The 27,298-nt window shown below is 36.3% G+C and overlaps 1 protein-coding gene and 1 pseudogene across 3 annotated transcripts in view; both read right to left on the minus strand.

The window, feature by feature from the left end:
• Positions 1 to 23,237, minus strand: part of LOC127621553 (potassium/sodium hyperpolarization-activated cyclic nucleotide-gated channel 2) — a 38,486-nt gene extending 15,249 nt beyond the window's left edge. The window contains exons 1-5 of one of the 3 annotated variants that reach the window (XM_052095203.1): positions 23,199 to 23,237; positions 20,004 to 20,081; positions 18,042 to 18,230; positions 17,895 to 17,955; positions 6,934 to 6,986 (exon numbers count right to left, since the gene is read on the minus strand). The gene's annotated coding sequence lies outside the window, so the exon portion shown is untranslated. Of the gene's footprint in view, positions 1 to 6,933; positions 6,987 to 17,894; positions 17,956 to 18,041; positions 18,231 to 20,003; positions 20,082 to 22,164; positions 22,687 to 23,198 lie in introns of those variants that run through there. The other 2 variants (XM_052095204.1, XM_052095202.1) reach the window with 2 other exon arrangements.
• LOC127622451 (protein broad-minded-like) overlaps positions 18,178 to 27,298 on the minus strand; it is a 53,234-nt pseudogene continuing 44,113 nt past the window's right edge.

Raw genomic sequence — 27,298 nt, forward strand, 5'->3', positions numbered from 1 at the left:
AAAGTACATCCTCTGTTGCAACTAAGAGCAAAGGTTATCAACATGAACTTGCCATGTAAACATATTATCAATATAGACACCAAGTTATCTACATGAAGTAACCTGTTTAATGGATTCCTTGTGAATCAATACAGGGCTGTGATCCCCAATGGACTTCAGATCAAATATGATCTCTGTCATTTTCTTCAAATTTACAATAAGATGGTGAGCATCACACCAATCCACAAACTGTTTAATTTCCGATTGGTAAAATTATATTCCGTAATCACTGTGTAGTAGCCTAAGAATGGCAGTATCATCAGAAAAGTTATCTATATAATTCTATGGAGTTTTGCTCACACATCCATTTGTATATAAGAACTGGTGAGCTCACACATCTTTCGGGAATGCCTATGCTAATCGATTTTGGATCAGAGGTGGCTTTATTGACTTTTACCGGTTGGACTCTTTTTAATTAAAAGAGAAAAATACAATTTTATAATAAATAGATTAACATCCATCTCTTTTAGCTTGTCTAATAATAAATGTGGCTGAAGAGTATTAAATGCTAAAATCAATAAAAATTAAATGTAAATATGACTTTGTATCCTCTAAATGTTTAAGAACCAAATAGGTAATATTACTAATTGCATCTTCAGTGTTCCTTCCTTGTCTGTACGCAAACTGCCAAGGATCCAATTGGGAGTTCACCTCTATTTTCAGTAAAGACTCAATATTTTTCTCAAAGCATTTCATTACAACTAATGTCAGTGCAAAAGGCCTAAAATCATTATTCTCAATCGGGCAAGACTTCTTAGCAAGTGTGCACCAAACTGAGGTAAGATCCTCAGCATATGTTTTTAGGAGGCAAGGGGAAATCCTGTCCGGTCCTATGGATTTCCTAAGAGATAGACCCTGGAGCACACGCTCTCCCAATGCACTGAATTAATTTTTTCACTGATTTTCATTCAATATGCATTGGGAGCGGGTGTGCTCCAGGCTTTACTGACAGTGATCGAAGTTGGGGAGAGCGAGGCTTCCTGGCTTGTGGCAGTGGCTAAAGACCCTGGGTGAACGGGTCAAAAGCTCTGAAAAATGACGAGTCAAAATGAAGTCAGTTTGCATTTGTATGGGAAAAAAATGAACAGAAACATCTTTATTGTAAGTAAAAGTTTATTTCCATTGCAACATTTCAAATTGCAATGCTCTTTTCACATTTCTAAAATGCATACATATATATTGAATGCTTTATAATATATTCCCAAATAATAATAATAATTACAAAAAAATATATCTTTATGTATATTTTGGTTTGTGTGGATTTTTTTTAACACTGAAATATAAACAAATTGTGTGTTTTGAACTACTTTGATAATTGGTTTACAGATTTACTACAAGTGGTCTATTGGCGCCTCCAAGTGGCCTTTTTTTTTTGGAAGTACACTTACATAAATCATTATGGAACAAAGAATTTTGGTCATATCACAGTGCACATAGTCTTATATATATATATATATATATGAGGAATGGCTAAGGCAGTGGTGCAAAGGAAAAAACAAACAACAAAAAAATCATAACCAAAAACACTTTCAGTGTCAAATATCATCGCTGCCGGTTGTCTATGCATTCATTTCATAAATTACCTGATGTCAAGTGACAACAAACCCCTCAAAGATCTCCTTAAAGGGGCTCATGTTTAATGCAAAAATGTCTCTGAATTTGCAGTCTGCCAGAATGTAATGAGCAATCTCAGGCAGCCTCATCTGCTCCTTACTGGTCAGAATGGCAAAATATTACTCAAAACAACCATTAAATGTGAAGTGTGTAATTTTGGTGCTCCTAACAGAACTGCAAAACTGACGATTGTTTTCAAACAGGCTTCCTGAATCTTCCCCATCTTCCAATGATCAGACAAACAGATAGTCCCACCCCAAACTCACACCATTGGTTGAGCCAAAGTTACTGTTTGACTGGTCGTGATGTTCAAACAAACAAAGCAATGTTTTGAAATCTCCACAGAACCACAGCGTTTACACTTTTCGGAGGTAACCTACAAATGGCTTACCTAATTGTATGCACATTAACCTTTAAACTTCAACCATTAAATAAACTGTCAACCAAATCATCTGAAAGTTTAAAAACAACTGCAATTTCCTTCCTAAGCATCGTAGTTATGAATCCCATTTTCAGCTTATCACAACAAACTGATTTGTAAATGAAAGAAAACGTCAATTAAGACCATTTATGATATTTGAACCAATGTATTTCAGGTTTTACTTGATGTTAACAGCCTTCTCCCATTTAATCCCATTTGTTTAGCTATTGTGGTGTAAGGCTCTACTTTAAACCAAGAAAATTGCTCTTTGAGTCATAGGTCTAATAAGAAGAAATGGTCTAATCATTATATCCCAGGGATTTCATAACCAGAGATGATTTAGCACATTGCCACCAACAACAGGAAATGAACAAACAATGGCCGTCACAAATAACCACAAAAGTCATTTGTAAGAGTTTAGGAGCTGCAGTGAAAAATGCCTTCATTGCCAGCTTGTATATTTTTCTCCCAGACATCCTTCTGAGAAAATGGCCCATCTCTAGCATCTAAATTTAATGAAGCGTGTAGGTATGCGTGTGCATGCAAGCCACCGCTTGTCATCAACAACGTTATTGCCAAAAACTCTTGTGTTGGTACTATCTGCCAGACTTTTCTGCAGCACATGCACAGTGATGTCTGTCATTAATGTTTCAGTGAAAGTGCCCCTTCGAGGCTGCTGCTAGTCTGCTGATGGGGTTTTATTGATGAATGAAGAGCATTCAGCAGAAGCTTGTTTGATCTGATCAGTGGAGGAAGCCACAGAAGCTGCTGGCATACCAATTTACACAAATCATTTATCTCTCCTTGCGTGCTGTCTGGAAGCACTCAAACAAGGACACTGTTTATTTTTTTACTAATATATATTGGAGGACAAAATGCCTGTGTCATTTTTTTGACGTGTAGTAGCACAGGTAAAGAGGATATTATTGGTCTTCGGTTACATGGCCACATACGTTTGTTATTGGGGAGTTTTTTAACCATTCATTTTATCCAAGGTGGAGTCATTAGTGGTGCTTGCCTTAGTGGAGCTATGTCTATAACCACTATTACTATTGCTCATACTTAGTGTTAGGGATTTTAACAAAACCCCAAAATTGTTACATGTTGCTGTGTAATTCATAGCGCTATGATGGTGAATTACATGATAAAACAGTTTAAAAATCATACAGTAACAGTTTACAATAATGTTATGTTTGTTAACAGTAATTAGCACAATAGTTTACATTGACTAACAATGAATAATACTTTTACTGCAGTTTGGTACATTTTAATTCCTACATATAAATTTGTTATGTTAAAAGTTGTATGTTAACATTATTTATGTATTATGAAGTATCATGAACTTACCATGCACAAATAAACATTATTTGCTGAGGAAAACAAAATAAATACATTTATTATCTATTATTTATTAAATAAATAATTTAATAAATAAATTGCTCCAAATGCGTTAACTAATGTTTAAGGAATTTTCCATGTTCAGCACAAGTTTAGCTCAATCAATAGCGTTTGTGGCATAGTTATGATTATCACAAACAAATAACAATTATTTAAACTCTTCCCTCATTTAAGTTCTCAAATTGGACCATTAAAAAATTGACCCTTCAAAAAACGATAATGGCTAGGTCATAACTGATCCTTTGAAATTGGACATAATGGACGATGACAACCTCAAAATGGACCCTTCGAACATGGACAAAATGGATAATGCTGTCCGCATGGTGGACCCTTCGAAAATGGACATTGCCATCCTCCACTGGAACCTTCAAAAATGGACAAAGATAACCTTAAAATGGACCTTTCGAAAACACATACTGGCAACGTCACAATGGTACCTTCTAAATTTGTAAAAATGGACAACACCATCCTCATAATAGACCCTTTAAACATGGACAAAATAGATGAAGCTGTCCACACAGTGGACCCTTTGAAATTGAACAGTGCTGTCCTCACAATGGAACCTTCGAAAATTGACAAAGGCAACCTCAAAATGGATCCTTCATAAATGGATAACGGCAAGGTCATAATGGATCCTTTGATATTGGACAGAATGGACCCTTTGAACATGGACAAAATGGATAATGCTGTCTGCATGGTCTTCCCTTTGAAAACAGACAATGCTGTCCTCATATCGGAACATTCAAAAATGGACAACAGCAAACTCAAAAACACTTCGGATACTAACTTTTCAGAAATAGACAAAATGCACAAACACATCCTAACAATGGTACTTTAAAAATGGACTAAATGGACAATGCCTTCCTCGCAAATGCTACCTCCACTATGGAACCTTTGAAAATAGACAAAATGGCCACCACTGTCCTCAAAATGGACTCACAAGACATTGTCCTCCATCTTTCCCAAGCATGAGAATGATAAATTACAGACAGTGCCCACTGAAATTGATCAAGCTTGTCTAATTGGCCAGAAAATAATATTTTTTCAGTACTTCAAAATACTGTCAGGCTGAAACCTGCTATTTTAAACCTGTAATCATAAAACAAAAGCATTCCTATTTCTAATCAATATTGCATGCTAATATATAACAGTCACCCCTTTCCCATAGACATGAACAGATTATTTTATTGTCAATTTGATATAAAATGGTATGCACCACTTAATGAAAAAGGAAACAGGGCAATGAAACCAAAATAACTAGCCAAATGGAATAGTGGGTGTTGAGTGAATAAACGTGCAATCACATTGCATGGACAGCTGAAAGATTTTTTTATTGTGTCTCCTGCCTTCTTTTAAAGTGTCTATTATGGGCGATGGTTTTACATAATGCATCACTATCTGTGTGGTGAACATAAAAGTAGCACAACTTATGAAACCATTTAATGGTGATGTGACAGTTGGCATCTTTCCTGACAAAAGTTCATTTGGTTCTAGCAGATGGTAATCCAATCAAAACACACCCTAGGTGTTTGTTTCTGGATCTGTTTTGCTGTAAATGGATAAGTAAACATGCTGATTTTTGACTAGAGTAACATGGTGGACATTCAGATACAATCATATTTGTACCACAAAATACAATAATACAGTTTCATAAAATGTTTTCTTTTTTTTTACATTTTGAGTGGTGCTTTCCTGTGTGAAATTCTATGCCAGAGTGTTGTGGGTGGTTGACAGATGTAGGATATTTAGGGGTTGATGACAACAATTATAAATTAGATGAATGACAAATAACTAGATTATTTGTCTGAATAAATTCTCCACCATTAAAGTCGTAATACAACGTCTCGTTGTATCCGCTCATAATTTCTACTGCAAGGAATTAGCTTTAATAAGTGAATTATGATTCATTCTCATGGCTTATTGAAAATAATATCACACATATTTAGATACAACTTTGAAGCAAAATCTTTTAGAAACAGGGATGAGATTATTTATCAAAATAAACTACTGTCAATCACCTTTGAATACAGACAAACTTTATTGCTTTAACTGAAATTGGCTGCATCCCCAAAGGTGTCAGTATCAGAATTGACTTTTCAGTCACATGGTCAATTGGGCTGTCCTTATTTTTTCCAACAGTTGATTTATGGTCCTATGTTTCAGATTCTTACAAATCTCCCACTCAAAAATAGTGCATATTTAATCATGAAATTTTATATCTTGAGAATGGTACAAGAGACATGATATTCGTTGTCATCAGCTTCCTCCATGTAACTAAGCGAGCGTTTGCATACCAAATTTGACATTCTTTCATTAATATTTGTACGTGTAGGTAACAAAACATGAAAATCCCTGGTTACAAATCATACTGGTTAATTAATTGGTTATACAACATAGATAAAACATAACACACATTTTAAAGAGGTATATCAGGCTATAATCATTAATTTGTCAGTTATACAAGTTACCACAGTTCAAAGCAATTGTCAGAATTACCTAGCAAGTCTAGGTATTGTATAAATCATGGATTTAAATGCATTCTGTAAATTTTAGAAGGTTAAATAGGTAAAGTACTGTGACTTAGTGTAGAATGTTCCTGGATTAAGCACTGTCCTTTTTAAGATGCTGTTTGCTGAACAATGATCATGATGTGACATGATCTGATGAGTGTACATCAAGTGTAGCAAACTGGTTTATATCGGAGGACAGAATCTTGTGTTTCCCGAGTCTCTCTGGAACTCCAAAAGTGTGTGTTCTGTCTTTTATTGCTTCGAGCTTTGAATTTAGTGTAGCCACAAGACAAACAATATATGGATAATGCTGTTTGCATGGTCGACCCTTCAAAAATGGACAACAGCAACCTCAAAATGGACCCTTCGAAATTAGATAATGGCCATGTCACATTGGACCCTTCGAAACTGGACAAAATTGATAACGCTGTTAAAATACACATTCAAAAACATAGCCACAAGACAAACAATATACATGTTAACATGATTTTAGTATGATCAAATCTCATACAAATTGTGTAACGTTATAGCCAATACTACAACTTTGTGGTCATGTCACGGGTAAACCCTGTAATCTGGCAAAAGCTGTAACCCAGTAAATTCCTGACTGTATCACACTAAAATCATGTTAACACATACACATATAATTATTGTGAGGACAGCAATGTCTATTTTCATAGGGTCCAATGTAAAGATCACTGTGTTGTCTGTGTTGTCCATTTTCTTGCCCCTCCTTTTATATATATATAAAATTGTATTTATTTAAAAAGCTTAACTTGTATCAATGTCCATTTTCATAGGGTCTGATGGAAAGACAATGGTGTTGTCCATTTTCAAAGGGTCTATTGTGAGACGGATTTTGCATCTGCAACAGTAAGTTTCAACACAGCTTTAATGACACCAGTGAGACCACACCTGACAGATAAATTTATGCACTACTGATCCACTCACCTTTCTAAAGCTGACTGAGTGTCCAATGTTCTTCTCTGTCCTCCGGAGGACCTCTGTAGGGATCAAAGTGCATTGGTTAACATGTCACACAGTCTAAATAAAAAAGCCTCACCTCCCTGACTCCTCCTTGGCTTTGGCGTACACTTCTGGCATAATAACTTCACTTGAACACTATCTGGGATCTGTGTTCCTGTGGCGAGGAGACATGTTCGTGAACAATGCCACTTTGCCTGGGTTATCAACACTAGTTCATCATCACACTCTCATATTTGAATCATTAGACTCCCTCTGTGCTCTGGTAAGTATTGTGTTTCTGTTATTGCAAACGGACTGGTTCCACGATAATGCTAATGATACTTTTGCAATTAACCTGATGGTCTCGTCAGGTGGGCCTGAGGGGAATTGTGCTGATGATATCATTATGGATTAAATCGGCGGCAAAAGAATTGCTGTAAAGAAACAATCTCCCAGTACAATAGGAGCCAAGCTGTGGTAGAACTGCAGAGCAGCGATACAATTCAGATGCTCAGCAACAGAATGTTATTAATGGGAGTCGGGTTCCAACTTGATTGAGGAAGAAAATGAACAATACATAGTGTCTGTTGTAAATTATTGGCTACTTTTTGTGTGCCAGGAGATGGATGTGTTGAGTCTATGTGGTAATCTTCTGCCTCTCGGCCTGTTCTCTGTCTATACTTTCAGGGGTGCAAAGTAATGAATTACAAATACTCACGTTCCTGTAATTAACTACTTTTTCCCAAAAATTGTACGTTTATAAGTAGTTTAAAATTTGTTATACTTTTACTTGAGTAAATTTTAAGTGCTGTAACTGTACTTTTGCGGTGCTATTTTCCCACCGTCTGTGCTCGCTACTTCCCTGTCCTGAATGAATTTTTATCTAGGACTGGCTAGGAGAGTCTCGTGACTCCCATCAAATCAAATCACACATAACAAATTTGAACAGCAGCTGCAGATTTGGCGGCATCTGTAATGGATGTGGACTGCCTCAAACACAGTTCAACACCTGAACATCACGGCTGCAGCCGCTGCACCTAAAAGGGATTTTCGCAGTGACAAAGGCCTTGACTGTGTCATGTGAGTTTATTTGAGGAAACATATTGAGGTAAATTTCATATTTCTGCTTACTAAATGCTTACTGTGTCTATAAGGTAGCCTGTAATTTAACTATCTATCACTGAGATGTTTTGGCTGCTGTGAGAGATTAAAATGATATTGATGTTTATCGGAAAAAAGAGAAATGTTCTCTATCAAACTTTGGAGTAGTGTTCTATATTTAGCCTATATGAAAATATAAAACATTGACTTTTTATTTCCTGATGTCTCTTACTGCGCACTGTTTGATTGACAGGCAGTTAACGTTTACATGCGCGTGTGCTCCGAGAACGCAAATGCCATTACGAGCCTAAATTATCAAATACACTTTATAATTCAAGTAAGTCTATAAGTCTTGTTGAGGAATTAATGTAAGTGCAGTTGTTTATGTCTAAAGTGAACTTTAAACAGTAGGACAAAAAGCATATTTTTATCAAAATGTCAGACTTGAAGTATACATGTACGTGAATTAAGCAGTGTCTAGTAGGCTATATATCATATAAAGGCTATAAATCAAACAACAATAACAAGGAAATGAGAAAACAGCTCACTACTTTTGGCTGAATAACTTGAGGAGCTTTAAAAGTATTAATGTAATAGAATTAAACATTGATATTTTTTAATAATATTAATTATAATATATTTTTTATTTTTTATATTTTTAGATAAGTGATGTATTTTAAACGTTGGCATACAGTGTTCATTACAGGTTTTGCTACAACTCACTACTTATGAGTACTTTTAAATGAGCTACTCTTTTACTCTTGAGTAGTTTTTAGGACAGCTAATTTTACTCATACTAAATTTTTTAGGAAGTAACAGTACTTCTACTTGAGTAGGATTTTTCAATACTCTTTCCACCCCTGCCTACTTTCTTCAGTTTCTTCCTTGAAGAAAGTAAATCTCTTTTATGTTCAAAGTCTGCAGACTTTGACTCTCTTTAGAGTCTGCTTTCACCATAAGCATTCTCAATTCCAGGAGGACCAAGAATCGACTTTCTTCCATCTCAACCACTTGCATAAGGAACCAACCATCAGGCCATCATTGATGCTATTGAGCTTTCAGATAGTGAAAAGGGAGATCTGAAGTCTTAAATTCTAATCACGGGCTAATCAGACCACATTAGAATGGATACAGAAAGAAAATGGTTTCATCCCCTAAGCCCTTGAGATTGTCGAGTTTAATAGAGATAGATAATGCTTGTGATATCTTCTTCAAAGACCCTCAAATCGATTGTTTGTCCATCAATGCACAGTACCTTAGTGAAAAGAAAAACAGTTTAAACAAGCCTTAGTTGGTTTAAGCTGGTCTAGCTTGCCTCTCAGCTTTGCCAAGTTATGTGCAGCTGGTCAGCCAGTTGGTATCCCAGTCTGAACAACTGACCAAAACCCCTCTAAACCCCTCTGGCAATTAGAGTAGCTTGACCAGGCTGGGGGGTTACATGAGACTTGAAATCATCAGGTTATTCTCTGCTTTTAATGTATTAACAGATATGTGCACAACACTGGATTTGCCACTAAGAATGGCATAAAAGGTATTTCCATGTATTTAAATCATAGAGATCAATAAGTGCTGATCGGTTTAAAGGAATATACTGGTTTCAATACAAGTTCAGCTTAATCGACAGCTTTTGTGACATAATGTTGATTACCCTCCAAAAATATGGCTACTCGTCCCTCCTTTTCTTTTAAAAGAAGAAAAAAAGTTGTAAAAATCAAGGTACATACAATTGAAGTGAATGGGGCCAATGTTTTGAAGAGTTAAAGGCAGAAATGTGAAGCTTATTTTACAAAAGCATTTACATTAATTCTTCTGTTAAAACTTGTGTATTATTTGAGCTGTAAAGCTGACATTGTTTTATGGTCGTTTTTGTGTTTTAGGGTTTACTGTGTTACATCATTTTGGCAACAAAGTTGTAAAATTGGATAAACTTTACACAGAATATGTTAATAAGCTATTTAATCACACTAAAAACATGTTAACTAGGGTGTCCATATTCTGGCTTTCCAAAAAGAGGACACCATTTTTTTCACCGGGGGGTGGAACAATAGGGTTCAACAGTGCTATGTATACTTTAATACAGTGAAAAATACACTATATTAGCATAACATATTTCCAACATTCTTTTGAATGTCCATGTACTAAAATAAAATATTTGATGCCATGAGTGTACCTTCATTTACTATTACTATTATTTTGAATGGCCATGGAAAATGAAGTAATGTGATAACAATTTTACCTGGTCGTAAAAAGTAGTCTGTTAATTTACCTGATGAACTTTCACCTTTTGCTGAACCTTTATGCTTCGCAGAGCTAATGTGTGCTTCTAAATCACTTGCACCTTTATTAGCAACTGACACATAAGTGCCAGCTTTACATGTCATACATTCTGCTTCCCATGGATCTCGACCTGGATGAAAGCATGGGAATTCTTTGGAGCAAATCTTCTGTAAATTTGCACTTTTGTTAGGGTGAGTGTTTCCACTCAGCTGTCATTTGCTGCTACTGTCAAGCAACTGTATGATGCCGAATACAACTGCGCTTTGTGTGTTCGCTGAGAGATTGACAGGCAGGAATTTGGCCAATAGCTGCTGCAAGCCTCTTATAATCGACCAATTGGTGTGCGAGAATGCGGGACTTACAAAGAGGGGTTAAAGCAACCTTGTTAACCTTTTTTGCATTCCCAATAAAAAAAAAATTAAACGAGACAGCCTCGATGATGCGGCCGACAAATGCGACCTCCAGAGGATGCATCCTTCCAAATGAGACACAGCCATTGTTGGCTTTTTAAAAGCATAATTGTTGTAAGAGCGTGCATGTAAACGCATTCAATGTGAAGAAAAACTGCTTAGCTTGGCCTTAAATAAATCTCACAGCAGATTTTTCAGGAAGTCGAATTTGCTGTTATAACTGGGAATAAATTAATATGAAGGAGAATAAAGTATATTTATTTACCAGAAAAAAATCATGCTAATGCAATCCTTAAGCCAAATACAGAGACAGATGGTCCTTAATTATAGCTTAATCAGTTTAATTATCCATAATTAGCCTTTTCTAATTATCCTGCCATTTTGGTCTGTTAGATACATCATCAAAATCCATGTCACAAAAAAGGTTGCTACTATCAATTTACAACAAGTGAACACAAGACAACAGTTCAGCTTTTTTTCAGAAGACTGTTGGCTAACAACGAGTCATTAAATAATTAACCTGATTAATGCGAAAAGGTTTGTTATGATTACACAATGACTGAATCAACCGATGACACACAACTGAGTTTAATGCAGTATTTTTATTATGACATACACAAATCAAAAGGATGCATGGGGACTTATTTAACTAAACTTCTTGAAGTGCAACAGAGAAAGAGTGAAAAATCTACACTTTGAAGAAACGTTTCAACATAAAATTATAACTGGCCCTTCCTCCTACTACTGGGTAAACACTATGTAATATTTAGCAGTTGTTGAGAAGAAAAAAGACACCTCTCTAATGATCTAATTCATTATTCACTGTGTGATAGATGGCAAGGGTGAGATTGCATCTATGTGCTAATGATGGTCTGTCAAACTGATGCAGCCTCTATATACAGCTTCCTTAGAAAGGGAATAAGAGACTGCTGATATTGATGTAGGCCTTCAGAACATGCCATATTTGATTTTTGATGGGAATAAAAATATCAAATAGAGCAAGTACAACTCCGACATTATATTATGATCAATGGATTCTTCATGGTTCAGTTGGCTTTCTTGAGGTTATATTTTAAAATGAACCAAAACTGAAAAATGTCCATCAAGATTATTTTTATCCATCATTAGTTGCTTTTTTATTATTTCTGACAGAATCACTATTTTAATCAGCATTTGTGATGTTATGCAGCTGAGTGTGATTAAAAAAAAGTCCAGATCAGCTTGTCAGTTCTTCTCAGTGACCGAATTATTTTTTTCAGTGCTTAAAGCCATTAACTCAGGGAGTCTCGACAGTCAATTGATGTGCTAATGGATGCTCTGTATCCCTCTTCCTGGCCACTGATTATGTTAATGAAGCTAACACATGAAAAACATTGGAAAAAGTGAGAACAAGTCTATTAAAGAAACCATTTACCATTTACTAACCCTCATGTAGTTCCAAACCCATGTGCTGTTATTTTTTTTCCATGGAACACAAAAGGAGAAATTTTGTCAGGAGAAAATCAGCCCAGAACAGGGCAATGTGACACCAAATGGAAATTAAAAACATTTAAAATAATATTCAGGGTTCCCACTCTTATCAAGCCACAATTTTCCAGGCCATTTTATGCACCCAACAAGTGTAATATATAAGCAAAAACACGTGTCCATTTAAATCAAGCTTTTATTTTGCCATTTCTGTGTGTTTTTGTTTCTTACCTCCAGATAAGCAGAATGCTTCATGGCAAACAATTTTTATAATAATAATAATAATAATGAGTATCAATAACCTTCTATATTATTCAAAGCATGTCAAATCTACTGACTTCAGTAGAATGTTTAAGCATAAAAACAAAGATGTACTGTATCATTTTTCTACTGTATTTAAACGGCTGAACATGTCTTTTATCAGAAAAGACAACAATAATGGCATAATAACAGTGCTTTGTCCTCCACATTAGGGCGCCTACACACTGACTAGAGGTTATGCTGCGTCAGAGAATGCTGCGAATGCATTGATTTCAAAGAGAATGGTACGTCGGAAGGACGAAGAGGGAAATTATGAGACGTTCAGCATCTCTACATAAATTTCAACCATTTTAAAATATTTAATGTAGCTTTGTACTCTCAAAGACATCAATTGTGAGGCAAAACGTGTGTGAAGCCAAGTTGGAGCCAAGGTTGTGCTGACGTGTCACTCAATAGACTTCAATGTATTTGACAGCTCTGACACAAGTCATGTGACATCCCCTCAACGTGCAGAAACATCAGTCACTTTTACACATTAATTTACACATTTTTGTCCTTCTACTCTCCATGATGAACAAGGTAGACTCACATGCCGATGCTGAACGAACAACAAACTAACATGCCGATGCTAAACGAACAACATGCCCCTCTCATTCATTCCGTCGGTACAAGTACCAGATCATTTAGTGTCAGTGTGTTTATGAATGACAAGTTTCACAAATGCTGCTTCTTACTTTGCTTGCGCCGCTGAAGCAAAGCACGCGATTGGTCGTAGCTGTAACCAATCAAGAGATCTGCCTCGGTTGCACCACGATTGGCTGCTGCTCTAATCAATCATGAGGGTTTAAGCACCCTTAACTACTGATGCTGTTTCACAATGCGCAGCCGCCATCAGTGAAAAAACTATACAAAGTTGTTTATTTAAATGTTTGTGCTTGTAAAAGAAACCTTGCTAGCAACACAGTCAAATGGTTATATTAAGACTTTCCAGTAGCTACAAATCATTATTTTTACAAGACATTTAGGTATATTTCAAATTTTCCATGATTTTTTCCATGACTGGAAAACTGCATTGCAAAATTCCAGGTTTTCCGGGATGCGTGGGAACCCTGATATTGTCTCTGATTCTTTAATACATATTCTTTTATCTAAATATTCTTTTCAAAAAAACATATTTAATGGAAGTGCATGCTAATCCAGTTAAATTATAATAATTTAAAAATGATGAAATCAAATCAGACATGACATTTGATTTAGGGATTATATTCCTCCATAGCATTATTATAGCCTACCTAATACTCAGCATTTTACTGCATATAGTAGATTTATTAATATGGCACTATAATTAAACCTCTGTAAACTTTATTTTCCCTGGTGCAGTTAGAGCAGATCAGTCTCATGCTTCAAACGGACATTCAGTCTCTTGTGCTGAAAAGGCACGTCTCTCTCCCGCTGCTGAACTGGTGTTTCAGCTGAACTCATCCTACAACACCTATGCCTACTAGTGTGCAATTGTATTTTAGAGCTCCTTGTGTGCAATGAAGAGATTTCCATTTGTATGCCCGCGTTATGTAGGCGTAGGACGTTGCGTGTACTGATAGACCAGATGTTAAAATAATAATAAAAAAGTCCAGTCTCCAAGATGGGTATCATCACATATTTGAACCACGATGTCATCCCACGTTAAACCGTTACACCTCTACTAAACACCATTGATTTCTCATGCCACATGTCCAGTCAGAGAGATTTTCAGTGAATGATTTTGTTCGGTTCCTCACTCAAATCTATTGTATGACTTCATAAGACTTGGAATATAGTACAAAAGTCATATGGGCTACTTTAATGGTGTTTTTTTTGGAGCTTGACAGACTTGGTCACTTTGAACTGAGAGGGCGTAACCATTGTAATGATGCCTTGCAGTCAAGATGGAATCAATCTGAGATCTGGAACGCGGTGACCAGCGTAACGGGGGCTGTAGAAACTCCATACAGTCTGCGGCTGCGTTTCCACTGACGTGGAAGAAATCCACACAAAGCCACTCCCAACGCTAGGGAACCGCTTGCCCCGCACAGCTGTCAAATTTACAATCCACCTTGCGAGCTTGATGCTCGGCTTCCATAGGAAGGAATTGAAAGCGCTCTCTCACATTCGCTTACCACGCGCCAGTGAAAACATATGATAAGAAAGCCAAACTGCTAGTGTTTTTAGCAACATGCATGTCTAGATGTAGAACACAGGCTAAATATCGAAAATTACTCAAAAGCTTATCATCAATATCATGGAGTTTTTTTATCGTGATAAATATTGATATCATTTTATCACCCAGTCCTATGCTGTAATAATAAATAAGTGATGTACCAATGTGCCGTCAATGATGCACAAATCACATTACAGCACAGGCAAGTAATGGTCCATGTAATTTTATGTTTGGATGATCTTTTGTTTCTTTAATTCTAAATTCAAATGTATAATCCTGATACTAATCCCAATTCTTACCAAATGTAACTGTAATCTGATTACATTGTTATTTATGTAACTGTAATAGAGTACAGTTACACATTTTTTGGTATCCTGATTACGTAACACATTAAAAGTATTCTGTTACTTCACAAACCCCGTTATAGTTAGCTGTTGCTAGAAGTGATCTGTAATTAGATGAGATATAATTTAACTTGGTTAACTTTAAGTAATACAGTAGTTCACCCAAAATGTTTTATTCTGGCATCAATTATTCAACCTCATGGCTATTAGAACCTGTATTACTGACTTTAATGGAGCACAAAGGAGATGTTTTGATGCTCATAATGCTCTGTCCCAAACAACGAAAGCTCCAGGGGCTATTGAGCTCCAGAAAGAATAGTACAGTATATGGCTTGCATTCGGTTTTCAAACTTGGCCTGTCATTATCGAATACAAAACATGTTGTTTTTGGTAACTTTGATGTCGAACCTAGGGTGTGACACATGTCAGTGAATTAAAATCTGAATAAGCATGAATTCGATTTGAGAGCTTCAGCAGAGGCAGGGCTGGACTGGTAATCTGGCATACCAGGCATTTTCCCAGTGGACCGACACACTTTGGGGCCGATCGGGGCCGGACTGGCCAATATACCTGAATTAACCCAATATCCAGAATAATCTGTATTTGAATATGTCAAAACCATGGGTGACAGCTGCGAAGTAACAAAACAACAATAACATCAAACATCAGAGCTATTAGGAAGAACAATTAGGACAAATTAAAAATGGCCTGATATTTTCCCTTAAGCTAAACCAAAGTTAAAAAAGAACACACATTATTGTTAATATGAAACAATAAAATTACAATTTAATTAGAAGTACCTGTTATCTAAAGACATTAAAACGCGTTCACTGCCTATTGTTACTGACAGAGAGAGAGAGAGAGAGAAAAAAGGTTCTGCTGCTTTGAAGGCACACTGCGTCATGGCTTTCAAAGTGTTCAAAGTGTACAGTACTGACAGAAAACTGCTTTTGAAATCCTGCAAATAAAGGATTGCTTTGGTTGAGTTTTTATTTCAGCTATATCTTCCCCTGCATTCAACTTCAGCATGACATTAAGAGGCATTGTTACAAATAATTTCCATTCCAATCATTAATTTAGATGAAATGTATGTAGATATGGTCTGTAGTATTGGATATGAACACATCCTTAAACATTTCAGGAATTGTCTGAATGGTTTTTCTGTTGTTATGATAACACTGTGAACGACAGCACGCACACACACACACACTGAAAAGTTTAACTTTTATGGATGAAACAAGGACAACAGATTTACTGCAGTCATGCTCCCTGGCATGAACCCGTACACTGCACACAGTGCTCCCTTAAAACAATACTGCCTCTGTATTTGCCCAAAAAGGTACTGTATGCTAGTGGCTGTAAAAGGCTGCATGTCAGTGCATATATAAAGTGCAGTGGTCCCAAAAAGTATTTGAACACTTAGGCCACACTTAAAATATATAGCATAACAATATTTTTACATTTATATAACAAAATGTCTAACCGAGTACAATATATTTTAAACAAAGCTGATGAACAATGATGACTCCAAGACTTTACAGATACAGTATTTCAGCTTCATTTTCTCTTATAGCATAATTTTCTGTAAAGCTGCTTTGAAATTACAGTGTGTTGTGAAAAGCGCTATCCAAATTTGAAAAATGACTTGGCACAAAGATATCACAAACATGCTTTTCAAGCAAAACATTGCACAAACGATAGATGTACTATTTAAAATGAAAAAAAAAAAAAAAGACATTTGGTCAATTTCTCATTAAACATTGTGAATTTGGAATTTGAATCTTTGTCTAATTTAAGATAAAAATGCACATTAGAATGCTCAATTTTGTGATTTACTGTTGTAACACTCTAGGTGACTCTAACGCTCTCTCCTATGGTAAAAGCACGGAGATTGTTATCTTGGTATAGAAGATCTCTGGCAGTACTATGGCATGGTATAGGCTACTGTGCAACACTGTTAAAATAGAACCCTCTATTGAAATGTTTATTTTCTCATTTAATTTTTTTACGTAGAATTTTAGAATAAAAACTGGCTAAATCTTTTGACTTTATCATTTACGCACATTTGTTAATAACTAAAAATGTTCTTTGCAATAAACAGTCCCTACAGCATGGTGCTGATTGGTTTATATTGATTTACTGCACCCTCTTGTGGAAGTAGGAGACATTGTCAATTTAAAAATAAGATGATTTCTAGGTTTTTCCCCCTATCTGAAAAGAAATGTCATTAAAACTCTAATATAATTTGAATTTTGGTAATATTTCAGTGAAAAATTTCAATTTATTTTCTCAGCACTATTGACAGCCCTTATGTCCATAGTCAAAGTGATGGTTCACTTAAAAAGAAAAATAATGTCATCATTTACCCTCATGTTGTTCCAAACCTTCAATAGAACACAACAGAATGTCAGTCTTTTCCATACAATAAAAGTGAATGGTAACTGAGGCTAACATTCTGCCTAATATCTCCTTTTCTGTTCCACAGTCAAATGGGTTTGAAATGACATGAAAGTGAGTAAGTGATGACAGAATAAAAAATTTTTGGGTGAACTATATGTGGCAGCGGGGGCGTGGTCAAGTGCTCCTCCGGTGAGAGAGAAAGCGGTAAGGGCACTTGCACCTGAGCTAAATTATGAGTAACACCTGTCTCTAATTCCAGTGAGCATGGGGAGAGCAGATAAAACCACCCAAGCCACGAGCAGAAGACAGAGACAGAGAAAGTGACGCGAGTGTGTAGAGTTGGCCTGGTTACCTATTGAGTGTTTTGAACTATTAAAGAGTTATATTGGGAGTGGTTATTTTGGGAGTGACTATATGCAAACTGAACAAACGAAAAGCACCAAGAAGAGTGCAACAACTGTATTGAAGGAAGAAAATTAAGAGTCTTACCTGTGAGTGGATTAACTCGCCTTCGTGTCCTCCTTATCATCCCTTTATCCCCACACTATTCCTTTAAAGAAGCACATATGAGTGTGCTGGTCTTGTGTCCAAATACTTTTGGCCATATAGTGTCTGTTAATTTCGAGCTTATTGCACCTTAAGAAAGACCTGCTGGTCCTGCGTCTGTGTGTACTACAGGATATCCTGCTGTAGGTGTCGGAGGGCAGCGATACACATATAAACCTGGTAATCTGGTCCCATGAGGACGCATGTAGTCACACACTGACAGATCTCAGGCCAGTCCAGGCAGTTCCAGAAACACTGGCCAAGCCACTGAATACAAATCTGCAAAACAAATGGAGGGAGAGAGAGACAGACATACAGAGACAGAGCAGGGAAAGGAGAGAGAGAGCAAGAAAGAACATATGAGAAAAATTTATAAAGTTTAGATCATACATTGTTAAAATTAATCAGTATAAGATGCTGGAAAAATAATCTACAAATACCCCCTTGACTGTGATCTGATCCAGTCAATCGCAAACTTACTGTTAGAATTATACTTAAAAGGTGATGTTTGTAATTAGTTTGATGTTAAAATAGTGTAAATACTAAATAATATATGGCTATGTGGCAGAATGATGCTCCGTTTGTTTGAACGTCCTGATCAATAGGCTTACGACATGGCAACACTGGCTCACAAATCACTATAAATGTTGAGTTAATGTTTAGTCTTGGATCTCACATACAGAAATCTCTGTCACATGCATCTTTGCTCTTGAATTATAGTATGCAGAATTCACTTTTATCCATAGGCTTCTGATAGAACATCTGCTTTGTTTCAGAAGCTCCTCAGAAGCTATTCAATTATTCTGCAGTATCACAGATGTGTTCCGATATTGGCATACCTTCCTCCTGTACATTCAGGCCATTCCACTAGACAGTCTATACAGCATCTGTGTCTTTCAGACACTCGCCTTGGTTTTGTCTAAAATGCTAAACACTCTCCCGAGTGCACAGACAAGGGTGCCCTCTATGATGGAGGTGACACTCAATTTAAAATAGAAAATCTTCTTTCCTTCAGTTTCTGGTTACAAAACTAGTTTCTACAAGTCTTGGAGATTGATATGTTGTAGTTATTGTTGGACTGAGGTACTGTAATTTGCATTTTATTCAGCTGTGTATGTATTGATTAAACCCTTTAGCAGTTTAATAGTTCAGTATGCACTTTGGCATAAATTATTTTCTTGTCAGAGAGTGTATATATTTTTTTATCTGTGATAAATGTTATTAATGTGCAATTACTACAACAAAGTGGCAGCTCTCTTTAGGGTAATTGAGTTTAACAAGATACTGGATATCATACAACACACAACATATCTAACTGAATGTCTTGCCAAAGTACCAGACAGAGACAATTAAAGCAGTCTTCTGCTGTTAGTCTGAGAGTCTAATGTATAATGTATGAACAACAAGGTAAACAAAGTGTAAACCGATGCTACAGATCTCTGAAACCTTCTTTCTGCTTTCCTCTGATTTTACACGGCAGTAGGCCCACTCAATTGCCAGGTACCAAATTCACATAGAAATATTTTTTTTCGTTTTGTCAGTGGAATTCGAGGCCTATCAATAGAGCAAAAAAGATGAAGAATACAAAAATAAAATCCACTGAATGCAGGAAGTACAGTTAGGCTTCGATAAGCTTGTCCTTGACTGCTGGAAAAGGTCATATTTGACTAAATTTGATGCAAAGTTTTGAGATCATATGTATAAACCCAAGATAGAGAGAGTGTATCACTGAGTAATCACTGCATTCATCTAGGAAGATTCTCAATCATCCATGTCACAGTAGAATGCCCTTGAATCTTTACATTTCAACTCTGGCAGTAACACAGTTCACTCAGCAATCACGATTCACAACGTCAGAAATGCGGCTCCCACAAAGATTTCTGGCTTTTGTTATATTGCAGCAAGTGATGAGGTGAACAACAAGATATCAGCACCATTCAGTAATGATAATTGTGAATAAAGTCAGTTGGATGAGTGGTAAAATGTATACAACCAAGATTTAAAGGGATAGTTCACTCAATACTTTTGATTTAATTTGAAATGTGAATGTACCTTGAATTGTGCTTTTTCCTCTGTGCAAGACTAGATCGGATGAATGCCTGCCTGGGCAATCTCTAAAGGGAGGTGCACCTGTAATACAAAAAAAAAAACATTAATATTATTAGTTAATAGATAAAGGGATAATACACCCAAATAAGAACATTTTGTCATAATTTCCTCACATTCATGTTAATCGTTCAAAATGTGTGCTCTTCTTTCTTCCATGAAACAAAAAAGGAGATATTTTGAAGAATGTCAGAGCTGCTGTTTTCCATACCATGAAAGTGGACTGTGATTTTTACTAACAATATCCAAATAGAATAATAACACCATAAAAGCAGTCCATATGACTTGTGAGCTATATTTCAAGTGTTCATAAGCCAATGCAATCTAGCTGACGATTATGTATTTTAGTGAATCAAAACTTATATGTAAAGTATGTTCCTCACTTAAAGCTATTGTATGGTTTAGAAGACTTAGTTTGAATACAGCGCAAAACAAGTCATATGGACTACTCTAATGGAAGTTTTTTTTATTCTTACCTATTGAAAAGTTAGAAAAAAATAAATAAAAAATCACCATCGACTTCAAAAATGGATGAGGGTGAGTAAATAATTTTTTACTTAAAAAAAAGCAAAACTCAAGGTTAAAATGAGGCACATACAACAGAAGTGGGGCCAATTTTAGGAGGGTTTAAAAAAAAAACAAAAACATAAAACTTGTGAATTATTTGAACTGTAAAGTTCTTTAAATAATAATTAATTTTACAGTCGTTTTAGGGTTTGTTGACATTACAAGTTGTAAAATTGGCCATAACTTCACAAAGAAAAGGTTAGTAAGCACTTTTATCACACTAAAATCATGTTATCATGCAAATTGTTTATGTATTGTGGCCATACTTTTGAAATAATGAGTTTTTAAATGTTTATGGACTGGCCCCAATTCACTTCCATTTTAAGTGCCTCACTGTAACCCAGATTTTTCTTTAAAAAAAAAAAAAAAAAAAAAAAGGAGGGTCAAGTCAAAATACATTTTTGTGGTAATCAATATTATGCCACACATGCTGTCGATTGAGCTTAACTTGAATTAATCCAGCAAAATTATTTTAAGGATGCTGGTCAGCACAGACAACAATAGATCACATCTGTTATGGTCCACTTTGCATGCATGAGGGTATCAAAGTAAACCCATGCTAATGATACAGCCGACATTTCATTAGCTTGGCTCTGTGTCTTCCTGTTAAGTGGGGACAATGGGAAATGGGAGTATTGTCTTCTCTTCTCTTTATTTTCATTCTCTGTCCTCAGCTGACTGATTTACATGCACTGCCACTCTGACAGCTCATAAATATGGAACTGTTATCAGACAAACTCCTGTGTGTGGAGCATTATAATTTCCCCCACATATTTTTACAGCTGAAACTCTATTAACTGAGCTCTGTTTACCATCTGCTGTTCCGAGAGAGAGATTGCTCCATTCAAATTTTATAGGTTCCACTATAATGACTTTGCCCAAGTAATATCATGGTATTCAACATTTCCTCCTAGTATTAAGGCTCTTCCTATGCAAATGGAGATTGGAATGATAACTCAGGTCAAAATGCCCCATTTTGTTTATGGTATAAGGATATGGAAGCTACACGACCTTATACATATAAATCCAGCAGTTTATTCAACGTGGGAGGGATGCAACTGTTACTAGCTTACAAATATCCAGCAGCGGCCAAGCTTAAAGGGACAGTTCCACTAAAAATACAAATTCTGTCATCATTTGCTCACCCTTATCTTGATTCAAAACCATATGACTTTTTTGTGAAACTCAAAAAGTAATATGAAGTCATACGAAATGACGGCCTCAGTCACCATTCACTTTCATGATGATCCAAATGATCCAATGAAAGTGAATAGTGAATAAGGCTGTCATTCTGCTAACATCTCTAGAGTCAAATGGGTTTGAAACAACATGAGGGTTAGTAAATGATGATAGAACTTTTATTTTTGGGTGAACTTTTGAACTTTAGTATGTTTTGTGTGCAATTTGTTGCTCCAGTCTACTCCAGCTGCAAGTAATGAAGTTTGGCATGAAAAAGAAGGATTCTACAGCAAGTGGGAAAGATAGTAAGACTTAGAAATGCAAAACAAAGCTTGTATTAATGGATAAGGCTGTAACTCACAGAGCTGTGCAGCCTCAGGGGCCACAAGAAGGCAGACGGCAGCAGACGGAAGAAACGCAAAAGCAGACTGAGTGAGCGGCCCATGCATGAGCAGGAGAACTGTGGAGGAAAACCTGTCTTGACCAGGATAACAACCCTGAAAATAAGCTGGAACATGGGACAAGGAATCTTCAGTAGAGGTTAGAGGATCGACCTATTTGGGATTTTCAATGGCTGATAAAGATACCGATATCTAGAGAGCAATATCGAGAACGCCATACAGTGACCCCAAAAAACATTTGGACACTTAAGCCACATTTAAAAATGCATGAATTGTATTGCATTTTATACCAAAACTACAAAATAAGTGACATTTATTTTAAAGAAAGTCCAAACATGTTTTTTGAGATCATTTAAAGTAATTAATCTATATTATAGTTTATATACAGTCCATGGACCTCAAGATATACAAAAGTATTTAAGGGGGTATTTACACTTGGTCACTTCATTCACTTTTACTGATCAGATCTGTTAATGAAAAGACCTAGTGTAAATTTTACAGAGCCCTTCTTACAGGGACAATCCCCCCAGAGCAACCTGGAGTTAAGTGCCTTGCTCAAGGACACAATGGTGGTGGCTGTGGGGCTTGAACCAACAACCTTCTGATAACCAGTTTACCAGTACTGTGGTTTAGACCACTACACCACCACCACTCCATGTATAAATCCATGTACAAATCCACCTGGTGGTTTGAGATGCATTCCTAATGAAACAAGGTCAAGTGTAAATGCATCTAGCTGCTCAAGCTACATATGTAAACATTATTCCCAAACAGCACTACGTCAGCATGGGGAAAATGCGGAAACACAACAGCTGCTTCCGAGTATTTGCATAGGACTCGGGTTGCGCAGTAAATAATAACAAACATTGAAATGGAAGCCTGTTGAAGGAGAGATATAACAATTATTATAATTTTTTTTATGTAGATTGTTAACAAAACTGAAACTAAACACTGACAATAAGCACAGCCTAAAATGCGCAAGGACATATCCTACCTTCAACAAACCCAGAGGTGGAAAAATACACAGTGCGCGCGCACACACACACACACGCACACACACACACACACACACGCACACATGCACACAAGTGCACTGGGCAAAGTCACTTGGAATCAAATCAATCACATATTTTTAATTCACTGCCCTATATTCACATATTCACAGAAGTAAACTGTGTTTATTTGCATGTAGGACGGGAATTGAAGATCTGGGGCCATATGCATAAATCATGTGTGATTTATAAAGGTTAATAAGTAATAAGACTTGATCTCAGCTTCTAAATGATTTAAGATTGCTGGAGAGGTAGCACGATGACTGTGTTATGTTAAAACCAACAAATAAAGCATGTGCTAGACTTACATGATAGTGGAATTTGGCCAAATATGATTCTTAGGTGAGCAAACAGGTGAAATCCATCAACATTTTTTAATTGCATCAGATTTTTTTTCATTTAATAAATATATTGGAACCTGTTGTTATGAATCAAGCGTTTAAAAAAATCTAATGGGCCTACATTTTCAGAGGGATCCAACAAATAATCAATACAGTATAAATATAAATGAATTTATTCAAATCAATGATTAAAATTAATAAACTGTTTATAGCAAAAATGTTTTCCCCTTTTTCAGAGGTGAGCCAAACCCCCCACAAACTCATATCATTAGTTGCGCCAAAGATTTTCCAGGCTGGTGAAGATGCATGAAAGTTTTGTGAAAGTACCACAGAGCCAGTGTTTACACTTTCAGGTGAATCAACCTACAAATTACTTATAGTTGCCTCTCCATATTCCTTTAACTAATAATTTGATAAGCATTAAAATGTAATGATGACATAATGTAAGAATGCTTCCACTACAATAAAAAACAACTCAAAGAATAGGATACAGAGCTCAGAGGTGACATTGACTCGTTGCTGGGAAAGAAACTCCTGACGGTGCTTAAGCAGAAGACACAGATCTTGTTTGGAATCAACTCTCAATAACTTCAGGAACTTGCCATACCTACAAACACATACACACAAACAGACACATGTTGGTATTCATATCTTTATGAGGGCATGCCAATGACTTCTATTATTTTTATACTGAGGTAATTATATTAATACAGCTCAACAGAAACACACGAGCACACACACACAATCTCTTTTGTAAGCCTTCTTCATTTAATACCTCATCCAATAAGACCTTGATAAACAAAGGTGAATAGACATAAAATGCTTCTCCCATAACACTGACTTGTGCTCATTTACATAATTATAACTTTCTCAAGGCAATATTTCTAGACTAATAAGAACAACTATTGCTATTGAATTAAATTCAGTTTTATCTGCACTCTCTCCCTGTGAAACACAGCACCAAATGAGGGTTAACAGAGAGTTACAATTACCTAAATGTGCCTCAAGTCAAAATATCGAAATGGGTTCATATTGAGTTTAACTTGTGTGCTGACTGTCCAAAGCCAGAAGCTTTCAGTAAAGCTGCGTAACAATTCATCTTCATGAATAGCTATGGAGTGAATTCACAAAATAGTTGCGCCACTTTTGCATGCAGTATTTTAAACCCATTAGTATTTAAATTATGCAGTTGTTATTTGATTTCTGTGCAAACACCTCTTTTTATAATTATATTTAATTATAGATCGCACCTTATTTCACAAAACAACTTTATTTGCCTGACTCTTATGAGCCCCCACAGAAAGCAGATGGTAAATGTAATTGTTTGTGTACATTTTCTAGTAACCATGGCAGCAATAATTCATCAAAAGATGATCATATGATGGGAGAAGAGTGCGCTTAGACAAACTAAATTAAAAATATTTAAAGAGCCAATTCAGCAGCAATGCTGTTAGCCTGCTGTCCTAGTTAAGTATGCCAACGCACATTATTATTAAAAACTTTTAAGTAACATCAAAACTACGTCATGCCAAAAGAAATCCAGCTGATAAACTAAAATAATTGTGTAAAGGGATATAAGCGAAAGGAGGAGGCGAGAACCGACTTGACAATATAAATAATACTTTAATGAAAAACTTAAACAAAAGATACAAACACACACATGATGGACAGCTGCCCATAAACGATCCCTCTCTGTCACACCACCATCCGCTTTCGCCCTTTATCACTCTCAGAGGCTTAATTAGCCTGATAAGGGACCGGGTGTGCAGAATCACCACTTGGCCCCGCCTTCCACCCTGTCACACATTGAAACCATGAGTTGTGATAATTAAACGTGATCTAGAACATTTAGGTGTCGTTCACACCGAATACATTGTTGCCTCCGTTTGTAAACATTTAAACATACAATAGATGGACATTCTTGAATGTTTTGCCGCATCTCTCTGTTTATCCAGTCTCTCACACAGGAATGCGTTTCGAAAAAAATGCATTATATTTTATTTGTTGTCCTGTGCTTAACTTTTTTTACTGCAAGAACAAGTTCAGTTTGAATGGACCCTAATGGCACTTTTCCACTCCACGTTCCACTGGTTCGACTCGACTCTACACACTTTACTTTTATGAGCTTGTTTTTCCACTGCTGTTTAGTGCCACCTCAACATGGGTGGGATTATAGGTTGATCGTCATATTTGCGCTGCCTCTACTGCCGTGACATCAATTTAAACATGACACAAAACAATACACAATAACATGACCGCTAGCTGTTAGCTACTAGCTCATTGTGCTGCATAAAACAGTTGTTGCATGGTGATTTTACACAAGTGTAACAGTTAAATTGGCCTGGATGTTTTAGAAGCAAGCTTTCCAGTAGCTGGTCAACTAAATAAAGTGAAGCTTTCAAGCAGAGTATAGATTTAACATACCATCCTCCATCGTGGAGTCCAGGGCAATCTCCCTCCCATTGCTCAATGGTCTAGATAGCGTCCATTTGGTCAAACCACTTCCACTTTTCCTTGATGTTTCTGTAGTCACTTTTACATTTTAAAAGTTTACATTTACATGTATTTATTTTTTTTCTTTTCCCCTACTCTAATGAGAGGAACGTCTGCACCTCATTTATTGACCACGGCGTGGTTTTGCACACAGCCATTTCTTTTTACAATTTGAATGCCGCGTGAACAAATGATACTGCTATCACTGTAGCTAACTTTAAGTGGTAGTGAAGATTCTCTCTGAACAATTAGTGATCTGCAGGGTTTTGATGTGACATTTCGTATCAGCTCGGCTCGCTTGGAACCTTGACCGAGGTGTACTAAAAAGTACCAGGTACTAGGTACAATCCACAGTAGAAAACTCACAAAAAGCGAGCAGAGTCGAGTCGAGTTGTACCATGCAGTGGAAAAGCCCCATTAGATAGCACATGAGGGGCAGGAATTTGCTAATTTGAAGGTTCCCCTTAGCCCCTGCTGGTAGATGTAGGAACTACACCCTCCGGTGCTTAAGAGCATTTTTCCCCATTGACGGCCTTTCAAAAAAAATTCAAACGGCTATTTTCTATGGATCCAAATTCTATTTTTTTGGCTGGTCTAGATACTGCACATTCACATTCTGAAGTTGATTGACAGGCGATGTCTGTATCTAAGATGTGATTGGCACTTTTACCTGTGAGCCAGGTCTTCCAATTTTACATCCGCCATATTGCGTTTTCCAATTTCTCCCATTCATTTTAATGCAAGTGCTCCATCTTGGGCTAAACAGTCTTGAGCGCAAGTATCAAAGGACTTCACACTCATGAGGTTGGAAGCAAACTTAACTCGCACATTCTTGTTGGACAAACAGCAAAAGACGATGATAAGGTACCTGTTTCCTGCACTACATGTGGATGCATTTGACAAAGTAATCTAATAAACAAACACAAACTCTTGATTTTGCAGTCTTGTGTCATGGTTATTTAAACAATATTGATTATAGAAACATGTTAAAAAACATATAGTGAATTAACTTGTAATGCATAATTCATAATGATACATCAATCTAAAATGATGACCGTTTTAAGCTTTTAATTGTGCCACTCATCAGGGTCTGGTGTAAAATTCCATAAGTAATTTATTTATATTTATTTATTCAATTAATTTACTGCCTAATTTGGTCACACCAGCCACACTCACATTACTGTAACCTACCATTTCTGCACGTACAG

This window comes from Xyrauchen texanus, chromosome 28 (genome assembly GCF_025860055.1).
Source record: "Xyrauchen texanus isolate HMW12.3.18 chromosome 28, RBS_HiC_50CHRs, whole genome shotgun sequence".
Classification (NCBI taxonomy): domain Eukaryota; kingdom Metazoa; phylum Chordata; class Actinopteri; order Cypriniformes; family Catostomidae; genus Xyrauchen; species Xyrauchen texanus.